This window comes from Octodon degus, unplaced genomic scaffold, assembly GCF_000260255.1.
Source record: "Octodon degus isolate 3935 unplaced genomic scaffold, OctDeg1.0 scaffold00041, whole genome shotgun sequence".
Taxonomy (NCBI): domain Eukaryota; kingdom Metazoa; phylum Chordata; class Mammalia; order Rodentia; family Octodontidae; genus Octodon; species Octodon degus.
Window position 1 is genome coordinate 739,122 of NW_004524617.1, and position 16,678 is coordinate 755,799.

The 16,678-nt window shown below is 37.0% G+C and overlaps 1 pseudogene; it reads left to right on the forward strand.

Annotated features, from left to right (window-relative positions):
- The first annotated feature begins 14,865 nt into the window (after positions 1–14,865).
- On the forward strand, positions 14,866–15,968 carry LOC101592526 (annotated as a pseudogene).
- Positions 15,969–16,678: the final 710 nt, after the last annotated feature.

The following is a 16,678-nucleotide window of genomic DNA, read 5'->3' on the forward strand; positions in this document are numbered from 1 at the left end:
AGATAGAGGCATGTAAGATTGATCAAACAATGCAAGCATTAACTGTTCATCTCAATGAACTAATAGAAATTAGTGTGTATATATATACACATATATGTGTGTGTATATATATTTCTTAAATACACACAAATATGAAATACTGAACACCTCTGTTCTGAAGTATTTCAAATATGGTCAACACTTTCTGTAGTACCATTAGGAATATATTAGAAATATGAAAACACAAACTGTTATACTACAAAAAACTTTCAAGATTGAGTATAATACAATATAATTGGATGACCAAAATGTCAGAAGAACATGCTGCTTATTGACTGAAAGCTCAATAGGGTAAAATATCAGTCTTATAGAAATGTATGGGTAGGATGAGTTCAGTACTTGCAAATTCCAAAAGTATACTTTTGAGACAGATCTGTAGATTCATTTGTAGAGCAGCTTATTGTAAAAATTATGTATGGTAAGCCACAGGACTAAGAATTTCCAAAAGAATATTTACAAAGAATAACAATGAGAGCAATATCTTTGCTCAATGTTTAGGCTTTTATTATAGTCATAGTAATTAAGCTGGTGTGGTACTGGCAAAGGCATAGGCACATAAATCAACAGGACCATACAGCTCTTCGTGAAATAGACCACCACAAATTTCTCCAATTCATTTTTGACAAAGGTCCAAGACTAAGTCACCAGAGGACTGAAAGCATTTTCAACAAATGGTACCAGAGAAATTGTCAATGAATAAGATAACATTTTTCATCATACCTTGTATAAGATCATTTAAAATGAGTCATAAATAGAAATATAAGTACACGATGATTGCAAGATTAGAATTAAAACTTTGATAAATTAATGGCATAATGCCTAGTTAAGAAACTTTGGAACTGATAATGAAAATATTCTTAAAACATAAATAAATAAATAAATAAATAAGCTAGAATTTTTGAAAATTTAAAACTTTTACTTTATAAAGGGCTATCCTGACAGCTCAGTGCACTAAAGCGTCTGCTTAGGCAGAGTGCAGCTGCTGGAGTTTGATCTCTGGCCTGCAGTGCAGGCCCCGCCCTCGGAATACTCTGAGATGGCGATTAAGACTGGGCATGGTGGCGTATGCCTGTAATCCCAGCACTTACGAGGTTAAAAAGCAAGAGAATCACTACAAGTCCACTCTACTTAGTGAGACCCTGTAGACCCCATAGACCCTGTCCTAATTACAGAAAATTTAAAAAAAAATTTACTATATAATATCTCTTCAGATGATGAAAACCCAAACTACAGACTGGAAGAAAATATTTTTAACACATATGATTTAAAGGACTGATATCGAGATTTTTTTTTTGTTTTATTGAAAAACAAATATCAATGAGACAGTTTCAAAACTGATTAATACGACACTTTCAATAATTAATACATTGTATATTATTATCTTCATAGTGGTTATCCATAGTACAAGATGCAGACAGAATATCTTGTCCAAACACCATTAGTACAAGTCTTTCTTCTCATTGAATTAAGCGAAAGTAGCTGTACATCTATCCTAACTAGTCTGCATATACAGATAAAAAAGGTCCTTCTTTATATCTCCTTTTTGTGTTTAGTCCTGTCAGAAATGGATATTCCATTGGCATCTAAATACTATAGGTATGTTAATTCAGCAAAACAATCCAACACAGTCCAGCAGTCCACAATAGTAGTAGGCTAGCCACAGAGGTTGTTGACTTGAGCCTTTCACAGTTCATATTAATATGGCTTTACTTTATATACCTCAATGTTATCCTTTTCTGCTGGATGGTTAAGACGAAGTTAAAACAAGTCCTATATAACTAAAAAATGAAACTTTTGCTATATGACAAGGTCAGTCAATTCCTCTCATGATTTACCCTTGAACCATGTACAACACCTTGTAGATCCTTTGTCAGTGTCAGCCTTAAGGATGAGTCATGGCCATTGCTTGACCAATTTGCTCTCTGTGAAAGAATGACACAATGTTTTTTGTCCAGGTGACTCTCCACAGGCACATTCCATGTCATTGATCATGTTGCTCTGTGGCCCCATAATCTCTTGATCAGAAAATTTGGGACATGCTGAGTTACATGATGTTACAGTATAGGTTCTCCTATGTCCTGAGTCTTTTCACTGATCTTGAAAGGCTATGGTCAAAATGTTGGCTTTCCTTGCAGCCCTTCTATTTCTCTAATTTTTGGTCTTCAAACTTAGGTGGTTAACCCTCCAGAAAAGAATCTTACTATTACCGTATATCTTATACAGTTGAGTTTAATTTCACTATCTGTCTGAGTATCAAACATCTTAGGCATAAAATGCAACAGGTATTTTTCATCAAGTATTGATATGTTAAACATTAAGTCCCTACAGAATATAGAGATAAAAATTTAAAAAATGAAAACTATTTAAAGAACATGAATAAATAATTACATATTTTTACACAGAAATTTAGAAATCTAAACATATACAGCATTGTAGCAGAACAGTCCTGTGAATTTTTTTTCTTTTTCTTGTGTCTTTTCTTTTATTACCCATTTAAAAAAAAAAAAAAACCTTTTACTTGTGAGACAGTATGGTAGTAATTGGTATGTCATGACAAGAAGTACATATTTAGAAGACCAGAAAGACAGGCATTCCAAGCATGAGCCTTCTATTACACATCGCTATCTTCAATGCAGTTGCTTGGTTCACAGGTATCAGCATGTATAGTTAGTCAGGGTTAGAATCCTACCAATTAACTGCTAGTTTCAAAAACCTGCTGATGTTTATTGGAATCATTGTCTTGTCCATCTTGTACATATAAATGTATGGCTTTTTCCTGGTCCTGTTTCTTGGCTTTTCTCCTTGCCCTCTCCTCACTGTCCAATTCTCAAGTTCTCACTTTCCTTCTAATTGTGTTATACTTTTCTATTTGTATTTCTTCTTTTGAGTTCTTATACTAGGGAGACAATACAATATTTACACATGTGTGTCTGGTTTATTTCACTTATGACTATATCTTCAAGTGTCATCAACTTAAATATAAATGCTTCAAGCTTATCATTCTTTATAGCTGAGTAGTACTCCATTGTATAAAAATACTACATCTTTTTCATCCATTCCTCAGGTGATGGGCATCTTGGTTGTTTCCAAGATTTGGCTATAACAAATTGTGCTGTTATAAACATAGGTACACATATATCATTATATGAAATTTTCAGTTTCTCTGGCAAAATTCCCAGTACGGGGATAGCTGGCTTGAATGGGATTTCCAGTCCTAGCTTCTTGTGGAGTCTCCACACTGATTTGCATCATGATTGCACCAGTCTATATTCCCACCAGCAGTGGAGAAGGGTTCCTTTTTCCCCACAGCCTCTCCAACATTTGTTCTTGGTTGATTTCTTTATGATAGCCATTTTTTCTGGGGTGAAATGGTATCTCAGTGTTGCTTTAATTTGCATTTCACAGATGGCCAGTGATGTGGAACTTTTTTATATATATTTATTTGCTTCTTTAATTTTGTCCTCTGAAAAGTGTGTGTTCATCTCGGATGCCCATTTCTGGATTGGGTCTTTGAATTTAGGAACACTAATGTTTTTTAGTTCTTTATGAATTCAAGAGAGCAGACCTTTGACTGCTTATTAGTTATTGTTTTCTTGAAATTGGTGGGTTGTCTTTTCACTTTGTTAGTAATTTCTTTTGACGTGTAAAACCTTCTCAATAAAAGTTGGTTCCAGTTGTTAATTCTTTCAAGTGTTAACCATGCAAATTCATTTTGGTTCATGAACTCTTTGGCTACCCCTATGTCTTCAAGAGTTCCTCCTACATTCTCTTTCAGGAGATTTAGTGATGCTGTTTTAATGTTTAGATCTATAATCCATTTTGACTTTAGCTTAGTGCATGGTGATAGACCTGGGTCAAGTTTTAGTTTTCAGGATTCAGAGAGCCAGTTTTTCCACCACCATTTGTTAAAGAGACTACCTTTGTTCCAGTAAGTGTGTTTGACCCCTTTGTCAAAATCAGGTGGCTGAGTGTGTTCGTAGAGGACTCTGTATCTTCTAATCTACTCCATTGATCCTCAGGTCTATTTTGTTGCCAATCCCATGCTGATTTTATCACAGTACCTTTGTAGTATAATTTCAAGTCAAGAATTGTGATGGCTCTTGCCTTGTCTTTGTTGCCCAGGTTTGCCTTTAGTATTCTAGGTCTTACCTGTTTCCAAATAAATTTTAGGAATGAATTCTCTAGGTCTGAGAGGTATGTTGCTGGTAGTTTGATAGGGATTGCATTAAATCTGTACTACAATTTTGGGAGTATGTCCATTTCACAATGTTGGTTCTTCCTATCCAGGAACAGGATCTTTCCGTTTTCTGAAATCCTCTACAATCTTTTTTTTTCAGAGTACTATAATTTTCCATGAAAAGATCTTTGACTTATTTACTTAAATGAATTCCAAAGTATTTAATTTTCTGTGGTGCTAATGTAAAATTATTGTTTCTCTAATTTCCTTTTCAGTGTGTTTGTTATCTGTGTAGAGGAATGCTATTGACTTTGGAGTATTGACTTTTCATCCTGCTATGTGGCTGAATTTGTGTATCAATTCTAGTAGCTTGTTGGTGGAGTTTTTTGGGCCTGCCAACCAAAGTATCACGTCATCTTAAAATAATGATAATCTAACTTATTCTTTACCTATTCTCATTCTTTTAGTTCTCCCTCTTGTCTAATGCCTGTAGCTAGTTATTCCAAAACTATATTGAATAGGAGGGGTGAAAGAGGACATCCTTATCTTGTTCCAGATCTGAGAGTAAAAGATTTCAGTTTTTCCTCATTTAGAATTATATTAGCCATTGGGCTATCTTAGATGGCTTTTATCAAATTGAAGTAGAGGTCTTTTATTCCAATTTTCTATAGGACTTTGAACATAAATTAGTGTTGGACCTTGTCAATAGCCTTTTCTCCATCTATTGAGATGATCATGTGGTTTCTAGATCTCTCTCTATTGATATAATATATATCATTTATACATTTTCAATTATTGAACCATCCTTGCATCCCTGGGATGAATCCTACCTGGTCATGGTGTATGATCTTCTTGATGATTTGCTGTATTCTATTTGCTAGGATTTTATTGAGGATTTTGGCATCTATGTTCATGAGGGAGATTGGCCTGTTGTTCCCTTTTTAAGTTGTGTCTTTCCCTTGTTTTGACATCAGTATAATATTTGCCTGGAACAATTTTGGGAGAACTATTTCCTTCTCAGTTTCATTAATGAGTTTGAGGAGTATAGGGTTTATATCTTTTATAAATTTCTTTTAGAATTCAGCTGTTAATACATCAGGACTTGGGCTTTTCTTAGTCAGCAGTCTTTTTATTACATGTCATATATCATTAGCTGTCATTGGGTTATTGAGAGTTGATCTATCTTCTTGATTCAGTGTTGGTAATAAGAACCGTTCTAGGAATCTGTCTATTTTGTCTGTGTCTTCCATTTGTGAGCATAAATATTCTCAAAGTAACTATTGATAATCTTCTGAATTTCCACTGGGTCTGTGGTGATTACACCCTTTTCATTCCTTTTTGTTTGTATTTGAATTTAGTCTTTCTTCTCTTTGATGAGGATAGCTAGGGGCTTAGAAAATTCATTTAGTCTTTCAAAGAACCAGCTTTTTGCTTTGTTAATTCTTTGAACTGTTTTCTTCCTCTCAAGTGAATTAATTTCTGCTGTAATCTTTTTGATTTCTTCCCATCTTTGGGCTCTGGGTTTGGTTTGCTCTTCCTTTTCTAGATGTTGTAGGTGCGAGATTAGGGTGTTTATATGTTCCCATTCTGTTTCCCTAATGTGTGAATTTACAGCTATGAATTTCCTGCTGAGAACTGCTTTCAGCGCATCCCATAAATTCCAATAAGTTGTGGTTGAATTTTCTTTGAATTGTAGATATTTTTGAATATCTTGTTTAATTCCATCTGTGATGCATTGACTGCTGAGTAGTGTGTTGGTTAATTTCCATGTGTTTAGGGGGGTTTTCTGGTTTCTTTTGTAGTCTATTTCCAGTTTCATTGCACTGTGGCTAGATAATATGCATGGGATAATTTCTGTGTTCTTACATATGCTTAAGCATGACATATGGACCAATATGTGGTCTATTTTAGAAAATGACCCATGTGCAGCTGAAAAAATGTGTATTCAGCTGTGGTTTAGTTGAACATTCTGTATATATCCACCAAGTCCATTTCTTTCAAGCTCTGATTCTGTTCTGTTATTTCTTTGCTAATTTTTTTTCCTGGTTGACCTATCTTTTTGGCATAAGGAGGTGTTAAGGTCTCATGTTAAGACTGTGGTATTGGATATTAGATTTTTCATGTCCATTAAGATTTGTTTTATATAGTTGGGTGCTCCCATGTTTGATGCATAGATATTTATTATTGTTATCTGTTCCTCTTGAATTTTTCCCCTAACCAGTATATAGTGGCCTTCTTTATTTCATTTGATCATTTTTGCTTTGAAGTTGAGACTATCTTAATACAAGATTGCTACCCCTGCTATTTTCTGAGGTGCAGGGGCATGTAGTATTGTTTTCTATCCTTTGATTTTCACCCTATGATTTTCTTTATGAGTTGAGTGTTTTTCTTGTATACAGAATATTATTGGATTTTGTTTCCTAATCCACTGTTCCAGTCTATTTCTCTTAATTGGTGAATTGAGTCCATTTACACTGATGGTTATAATTGAGATATTCTGACTTATGATTGACATGTTATTTACCTGCTGTTGCTTACTCCTTTTTCTCCTGTGTTTAATTGTTTGCTCTATTTTGTGGGTTACTTCTGTTCTCACTTGTGGAGTTCTGATCATTTTGGCTCCTCTCTAGAACATCTTTTAGTAGTCTGTATGGACTTCGCTTTGTCATTATGAAATTATTTAGTTGTTCTTTGTCATGGAAGTATTTCACTTCTCCATCAAACTTGAAAGAGAGCTTTGCAGGGTATAGTAGTCTGGGCTGGATTTTGTTTTCATAGAGGACTTGAAGTACCCTGATCCAATGCTTTTCTTGCCTTCATGGTTTGTGAAGTCGGCTATAATTCTGATGGGTTTTCCTTTTTTTTCTTGCATAATTTTATTGAGAAACATATAGCAATGAGACAGTTTCAAATCAAATTGGTAGGACAGTTTCAATAATTAACACATTGCATACTCTTTTCCTAGTGGTTATTTGCAGTACAAGATGCAGACATGGTATCCTATTTACTAACACTGTTTCAACAAATCCCTCTATTCATTAAGAGAATGTAACTATATATCTATCCTAACCATTTTGAATACACAGACACAAAATGGACATTCATCTGTATCCCCTTTTTTGTTTAGTTACATCACTTGAATATTATAGGTGTGTTAACTCAGCAAAATATTCTAAAAGTGTCCAGTAGTCCATAATAATATTGGGTCTTCAGCTTCACTGGCAATGCCAGAAATAGTTGACCTGAGTCTCCTACAGCTCAACATAACAGCATGGCTTTACGTCTTATATTTCATTTTTATACTTTTCTTCTGGAAGGTTAAGACCAAGATAAAGCAAGACCTATGCAACAAGGGTTGTAGCTTTTGGATCTGCTAAGGTCAGTGAAATCCCCTCAGTATTTATCCTGAGGTCTTGTGCCTCAGACTGTATATACTTTGTCAGTGTCAGCCATGTGGATTAGTCAGTGTCATTGCTTGGCCAATGTGTTTTCTGTGAAAACCTGAGAGAATGTTTTCTCTCCATGTGACTCTCCTTAGGCACACTACATCATTGACCACTTTCCTCTTTAGCCCCATTATCTCCTTGATCATAAAATTTGGGACACTACTGAGTTACATGATGTTACAGTACAAGTTCTCATCTGTCCTGAGTCTTAGTTTACCTTGGAAGGCTAGAGCCAAAATGTTGGCTTTCCTTGCGGCCCTCCTTTTTCTCTAATTTTGTTCTGCAAACTTAGGTTGTTAACCCTCCAGAAGACAAGCTTATTGTTATTAACATACAACCTAGGCAGTTAAGCTTATACTCACTATCTGTTTGAAAGTCAAACATCTTAGGCATAACATGGAACAGGTATTTTTTCATCAAGTATTGATATGTTGAACTTTAAGTCCCTACAGAATATGATGAAAAAGAAACATTTAAAAAATTAAAATATATTTTAATGATAGGCAGAAAGAATTATATAATTCTTATGTTCACACATATTTCCAAAAATCTAACCATATACAACCCTGAAGCAGGATAGTCCCACAACATTCCTTTTCCTGTCTCTTGCCTTCATTTACCACCCCCTTCTTTTTGAACAGTCATTTACCCGAGAGACAGCACAGCAGCAACTGGCATGATATGACAAGCAGCCCATATTCAGAAGACCTGAATGAGAGGCCATGCAAGCGTGATCCTACTATTACAAATTGCCATCTTCAGTGCAGTTGCTTAGTTCACAGGTGTTAGTATATATAGTTAGTCAGGGTGAGAATCTTTCCAATTAACTGTTAGATTCAAAACTCTTCTGAAGATTCTCAGGATCATTGCTTTAAGATTTTCCTTTGAATATAATCTGCTTCTTTTCTCTAGCAGCTTTCAGTATATTATTCTTGTGCTGGATTTCTCAGATCTTGACTGTTATATGTCTTGGTGTGTTTTCATTTGGGTTGAAGTTATTTGTTGTTCTGTATGCTTCAGTTACCTGAATGTCAGATTGTTTCCTCATACTTGGGAAGTTTTCTACTATTACTGATGCCCATATTCTTTTTATTTCATTTGTATTGATTCCATCATTTTCATTGCTGTGTATTTGTCTCACATTGTTCATCTTTACATCGTCTTGCAGGTGATGTATTATTTTTTCCTGAATCCTAGTTGTTTTTAAGAGATCCTTTTTTACCTTTTCACTAGTTAAACCAGCATCTTCAAGATCTGAAATTCTGTCTTCACTTTCACTCATATGGTTTTGTAGGCTTGTGATTGAGATTTTAAGTTCCTCTATATCTCTTTGACTCTACTTCTTGTGATCTGTTTCTTTCCTGTATTGCTCATTCAAGGAATCCGTCATTTTTCTAATCTCCTCTATTTTGTTTTTATCAATGTCTTCTTTAGAGGCAGTTATTAATTCTTTTACTGCAGTATTTTTTCAGATTGTGTTTAGTCCATATGTTTCTGTATTCCATTCTTTACTTCAGATGCTATGAATTCAGAGATTTCCTTTTATATTCATGAATTAATTCTGCTCTGAGTTCTTCTATGCCTTTCTACTGTCGTTTCTTTACTTCTGTTGCTGTTAACTCATTCATTTCACCTGAGCTAGGGTCCTCTGCACTTGTTCTGTGTGGGCTTTAGGCCAGAGATTGCATTTTTCTCCTTGTCTTTGTCATTTTGTATAGCACTGACCGCTGACCTTTGCTGTAGAGCTTTGGTGCAGTTATAACATTAGCACCTGCTTAAATTTGTGTGCAGTTCTATTAAGTTTGTGCTTATCCAGTTATCCTTCACCTGGGTCTATCTGTTGTGTTCAGCTCCTTCCTGCTGCAGTCCTTCAAAGTGAACCTGTTGTACCTCTCTGGCACAACAGTGAACCTGTGGTGCCCCTCAGTTTTGCCCGTGTCCCAGAAGGCACAGGGGAGTGCAGAAGTTCTCCCACACACTAGCCAGGTCTGGGCCTAGGATGCGTCTGGTGTTCCTGAGAGCACTGCAGATGTTCTTACTCACTGGACAGTCTTGATGGGGTCCCGAGGGTGCGGTAGAGGGTCTCACTCATGCGGCATTCCTGAATTTTTTCCAGAGAGTTACCCCAGGCACATGGAAGCCAGAAGCTCTCCCACACAGCCTGGGCTGGGCTGGTGATATCTAGACTATAATAAGCTCTCAAAACTTAGAAATGAAACACCAAACTATACAATTAGAAAATGAATGAAAGCTGTGAATAGACACTTCCTTGGTGAGTATATTCAGAAGGGAGGTAGAAATGGGGAATTACTAATCAACATGCATATTATTTCACTTACATGGGTTTAAACTCTAGAGAGTTGTTCAACCCTGTACTTGTAGTCAATAATACTATGTTGCATACTTAACAATTTATACAGAAGGTAGACCTCATGCAAAATGTTATTTACTACAGTAAAATATTTTTTAAAGAAGCTTTTGAGGGAAGGAGAAAAAAAAGGTACATGCAGCTAGTGTCAGAGTTCCAGAATTGGTGCTTGTGAAACAGTTACCCTAAGTTAGGAGGAAGAAGTAAATTCTAATATGAATGAGAAAGTAAAGAAAAATCCACCTTGATTAAAATCTAGTATTTAACTGAGGATGGGAGCTAGCCTTTTGTTGATGGTATGGTTGATAGAAGAGACTCACAGTCACTGCCCTCCACAACAGTAAGACATATTTGAATCTGCAGTTCAGAGAACCTGAAGATAGAATGGGGCAGAACAAATTGTCGTGCACCAATACACCACCCACTGTAAAAAATAAGATAGTGCTCTAGTGCCAAAGACCTACAAGATGCCACTGGGTCTTATATAAAGGAAAATACTACAATACTACACCATTCCTTGTAGTCAGTAGGACTCTGGGGAAAGAGACGGCTTCTCTGATATAAACACAAAAATCATTCACCCACTACTACCACAACATACGATGGGAGTTCTCTAAGTGGACTATCCAGTAACCTATGGTCAACGCTTGGCAGGCTTCCATGTGTAGTGAGAAAGGGAAGGACAACTTCTAGCTTGGTACTTCAGACAGCAGGTAAAACCAGTTATGTCTTGAGGAAGGCCATAGAGGAACTAAACAAAGCCAGGAAAGAGTGGACCCTCTCTTCTTTCTCCAAACACTAGAAAGTCCTGAGATGGCTTGAAGTTTTCCTCGTTGCCATACACTGGCAAAGAGGTACTCTTAGCCCAACGTGGTAGTAGTACTGGGTTCTTCAGAGTGGTCTGAGATAGATAGATATCTGTGAGCAGAGAGAGAGTTAATGATGCTTTAGTTTGTGACTTTTTTGCCTTATATCGTACAAGGAAAGCCAATGGAGGGAAGTCACAGAGACTTCTACAGTATTTAATCTCCAGAATTATTTGAGGCAGTTGGATCCAAAGAGGTCTACAAGAGGTAATGTGTGCAGCATAGCTTGCAATCAGGACTCCAGTTCATAGAGAACAACATCCCTCAAGACTTGGTCAAATAGTTGTCTGGCCTGGAGAGGGAAACTCACATGCATGAAATCAGTTAAGATCACCAGTGCAGAGGGAGCTGTGTGAAAGCTCAGGGTTAATGAATAACAGCTATGTGAAGTGACAGGGTGCAGCATGATTAAATTGAATAGGGCGAAGAGGTGAATATTACCTATGGACAAATAAAGTCAGCAGCACATCACAGAAAAAAACTAACTAAATAAAGAGAGCCTCATATCAAAAATAAACTCTCTTCATGCTATTTGACTGCAACCCTCAGAACACACACACACACACACACACACACACACACACACACTGAAAAAAAAACAGCAACAAAATGCCCATGCAGATTCTCAAATATCCCAAAGCAAACCCAAGAGGCATCAGTGGAGAGGAAAGCAAACATTCAACAGTTGAGCTGTAGGAAATGATTAAAGAGGAAGGAAAGAAACTTGTCAACTTCAAAGAGGACACGTTTCTCCCAAAATAGTTGTTCTATCCTACAAACTGACCAATGTGATTAAAGAAGAAATAGATACAAAAGTTAAAGAGCTGACTAAAACTTTTCAATATATAAGTATCCAATTTACCTCATAAATTAACTCCATGAAAAGGTACCAAACAGAAATTCCAGGGATAAACTACTGTGTAGAATTTATAAACATCAGAAATGGCCAATATAAAAATATGACTTCAGATATTGAAAACAAAATGGAAATACTGGAGGGTATAGTCTGAGAAACCTTTAAAAACTGTGAGTAGATGAAGCTAACAAGATTAACATAAAGTCAATTGAAATTAAAATTAGAAGATACACGTGAAATACAAAATATGTTTGTAGAAATCATAGCATAAAATTTTCAAATGTGGGAAAACAGCACACAGGTAAACTAGGCTTACAGAACACCAGATGAATATGTTGAAAAAAGAAGATCCGTCAACACGTCATAATCAAAATCCCAGAAGTCCAACAAAAAGGCTCTTAAAGGCTGTCAGAGAAAAGCAAAAAGTCACTCATAAAGGTAAACCCATTAGGATTACAGCAGACTTTTGAACACAAACTTTAAAGGGCAAGTGCTTGGAGGGAAGTGTTTCAAGCACTAAAAAATACTAAACTTCTAACCAAGACTAATATATCTTGCAAAGTTATACAGCAAAATTGATGGAGAAATAGACATGTCATGACAAAGAACACCTGAGGAGATGAATGCTGAAATAGAGCTCCAATAAAACCCAAGAGTATCATAGATAGAAACAAAAAAGCAAAGAAAGCCAGAAATCAGATAAAATGAATATATTGAACAAGGCAATAGTTAAATAGAAAGGAAAAAAGCACAACGAATAAATCAATACTTTTCAAAAGTAACATGCAATGTAAATGGCTTCAATCCACAGTTAAAAGACATAGAAAACCAGATCATAAAACAAAATTTGAAAGGTTGTTGCTTTCAAGGGACTCATCTAATCCAAAAATGAAGTTCACAGGCTAAAAGGCAAAGGATGGAAAACAATGCTCCATGCAGCAGGACACCAAAAGCAAGTGTAGCAATTTTATTCTCAAAACACAATTCAGACTAAATTGATCAGAAGAAGCAAAGGTTACTACATATTAGTTTGGAGAACAATTCAACAGGTAAAAATTTTAAGTGTGTATTAGTCCACCAGCTTTCTGAAACAAATGCTGCTGAATATTGGGCCAGCTAATTTCATGAAATGAATGCTGCTGGATATAAAAAATAAAATAAGCACCAAAGTAACCTATACTGGGAGACATCAGTGTCCCACTCTCGCAAATTTATTAACTAATAAACATTAATGAATATCGGAGTTGATCCACACTTTCAGACAAATTGATTTAATAGCTATCTAAGAATGTTCTATCCTACTATAATGAAGAACACATATTCTCTGAAGAGTACAGGAAATTTCTCCAAAATGACCACACACTAGTTCATAAAGGCTGGTTAAATAAATAACAAAGAGGACTGGGGATATAGCTCAGTGGCACAATGCCTGTCTGTCAAGTATCATGTACTGAGTTAAGTTACTGGTAGCAAAATAAGTAAATAAATAAATAACAAAGAATTGAAATCATCCTATATATCTTATTAGATCATAGTGCACTAGCACTAGAAACAAACCATAGAAGAAATCAGAGAAATTTTGCAAACATCATGTCATCAAGGAAAACATATTTGAATACGTAGTTATAATTATAGAAGAAATTCAATGATTCCTTGAATCAGTGATAATGCCAGTAAAACATAAAACAATGTTAGAGACACAACAAATCCTGTCCTAAGGGGAAAATTGATGGCTATGAATGTTCTTATTAGAAAAGCAAAGTGAATTCAAATAAATAATATAATGATACAGCTCAAGAAACTAGAACAAGAGTAGTCCAAACTACCCTAGTACAAGGAGAGAAGTGTTCAACAACAAAGCATAATAAAATTGTAACTGAAAATGAAAAATAGAAAAGCAATGACTGAAAGATGTTTCTTTGGAAGAATAAACAAAATAAATCCTTAGCCAAGCTTGCCGAAATAATTGAAGAAAAGGCCAAATCAACATGATTACAATGAAAAAGAAAAAAATAACAGCAGGCACTTCTAAAGAGCAGAAGAACATTAGCAATTTCTGTGAAAAAATTGTACTCCGTCAAATTATACAATCTTGAAGAAAATGGATGGATTGTTATACAGATATGTTTTACCAAAACTGGACAAGAAGATGTTAAAACATACAAGCTGAACAATCCACTAACTGCTACCAAAGTTGATGCAGTAAATAAATAAATAAATAAATAAACCTACAAACAGAAAAGCCCAAAACACTGCTAAATAAATTCACTGCCGAATTCTAGCAGACTCTCAGGATATATCACCAATGGTTCACAGAACCTTTAATGAAATAAAAAGTGAAGGAGTGTTTTGAAATTAACTTGTGGAAGCAAGTATTGCTTTGGTTCCAAAACAAGACAAGGACACAACTAAACAGGAAGCCATAAGCTAATCTGTTTATTGAACACTAGAAGCAACTATAATTGACTAGATGCTTTCAAATAAAATGCAACAAATCATCCAAAGTAACATATATTTATGACCAAATAGATATCTCAGGCATGCCTGGATGCTTCAACACATAGAAAGCAGTAAATGTAATACACTGTATAACCAAACCGATGAAAAAAAAATCACAATTATATCAAAAACTCTGCAAAACACATTGAGAATTCCAATATCCACTCATGATATAAAATACTCTGAAAAATACCTGTATATAAACCATATCTAAATCTGATAAAATCCATTTATGAAAAACGAATAACACACATCATGCTTAAAAGGAATGAGTTAAAAACTTTAGGGCCGGGGAGATGGCTCAGTGGAATGAGCACATCCCTGGCAAGTGCAAGGGTCTGAGTTCAATCCCCGGTTCCACCAAAAAATTAAAATAAATCTTGAACACTAAAATCAGCAACAGACAAGAATGTTCACTATCACTACTTATGTCCAATGTAGTACTCAAAACATTAGCCAAAGAAATTAAGCAAGAGGAAGAAATGAAGATGTATAGGCAAGAAAGGAATCGAATTATAATTATTTGCAGATGGTGCCATCCTTTATATAGAAGATCTAAAACTCCAACAAAATACTCAGAGTTCTCTGCCGCCAGTCCACACTTCTACCAGCTCGCTATGGATAACGATGTTGCTGTGCTCGTTGTCAACAACGGCTCCGGCGTGTGCATGGCTGGCATCGTGGGAGATAATGCCCCCCGCGCCGTCTTCCCCTCCATCGTAGGGCAACCAAGGCACCAGGCCGTCATTCTGGGCCTGGGTCAAAAGGACTCCTACGTGGGAGATGAAGCCCAGAGCAAGAGAAGCATCCTGACCCTAAAGTATCCCATTGAGCACGGTATCATCACCAACTGAGATGACAGGAAGATCTGGCATCACATCTTCTACAACAAGTTGCATGTGGCTCCCGAGGAGCACCCCGTGCTGCTGACCGAGGCTCCCCTGAACCCCAGGGCTAACCATGAGAAGATGACCCAGATCATGTTTGAGACCTTCAACACCCCAGCCATGTATGTGGCCATCCAGGCTGTGCTGTCCCTGTACACCTCTGGCCGCACCACTGGCATTGTGATGGACTCCAGTGACGGAGTCCATGTACGAGAGCTACACCCTCCCCCATACCATCCTGCGTCTGGACCTGGCTGGCCAGGAACTGACAGACTACCTCATGAAGATCCTGACTGAGCGTGGCTACAGTTTTACCACCACGGCTTAGTGGGAAATCGTGCATGACATCAAGGAAAAGCTGTGTTAGGTTGCCCTGGACTTCAAGCAGGAAACGGCCACCCCTGTCTCCTCCTCCTCCCTGGAGAAGAGCTATGAGCTGCCCGATGGCCAGGTGATCACCATTGGCCACGAGCTGTTCTGCTGCTCAAAGGCTCTGTTCCAGCCCTCCTTCTTGGGCATGGAGTCCTGAGGTATCCATGAAACTACAACCCCATCATGAAGTGTGACGTTGACATCCACAAGGACCTCTATGCCAACACAGCGCTGTCCGTGGTAACACCAGGTACCCAGGCCTCGCCGACAGGGTGCAGGAGATCATGGCCCTGGCCCCCAGCACGATGAAGATCAAGATCATTGCTCCCCCGGAGCGCAAGTACTCAGTGTGGATCGGGGGCTGCATCTTGGCCTTGCTCTCCACCTTCCAGCAGATGTGGATTAGCAGGCAGGAGTACGACATTGGCCCCTCCATCGTGCACCGCAAATGCTTCTAGGAGGACTGTTACTTTGCTGCAATTCTCCCTTTCTTGACAAAAACAACTTGTGCGGAGAAAACCAGATGAGATTGACATGGCTTTATTTGTTTTTTTTTTTTCTTTCTTTCTTTTTTTTTTTTGGTGCATTTGACTCAGGATTTAAAAACTAGAACAGTGAAGGTGACAGCAGTTGGTTGGAGTGAGCATCCCTAAAGTTCTACACTGTGGCCAAGGTCTTTCATTGTATGTTTTTTTTAATTATTCCAAATATCATGAGATGCATTGTTACAAGAAGTCCCTCATCCTCCCAAAAGCTGTCCCCCTCCTCTGCACAGAGGAGGGCCCAGGCCTCCCCTAGTCCATACACAGGAGGTGACATCATTGCTTTTGTGTAAATTATGTAATGCATTTTTAAAATATCTTTGCCTTAATACGTTTTTATTTTGTTTTATTTTGAATGGACAGCTATCATGGCCCCCCTTTTGTCCCCCAACTTGATGTATGAAGGCTTTTGGTCTCCCTGGGAGTGAGTTGAGGTGTAGAGGCAGCCAGGACTTACCTGTACACTGACTTGAGACCAGTTCAATAAAAGTGCACATCTTAAAAAAAAACCCTCAGACATATTATGGTAATGACCAGATTCACTAATGTATCAGGCTACAAAATCAACACAAGATTCAGTATCCTTCCTGTGCACCAATAATAAAATAACTGAGAAAGAAATTAAC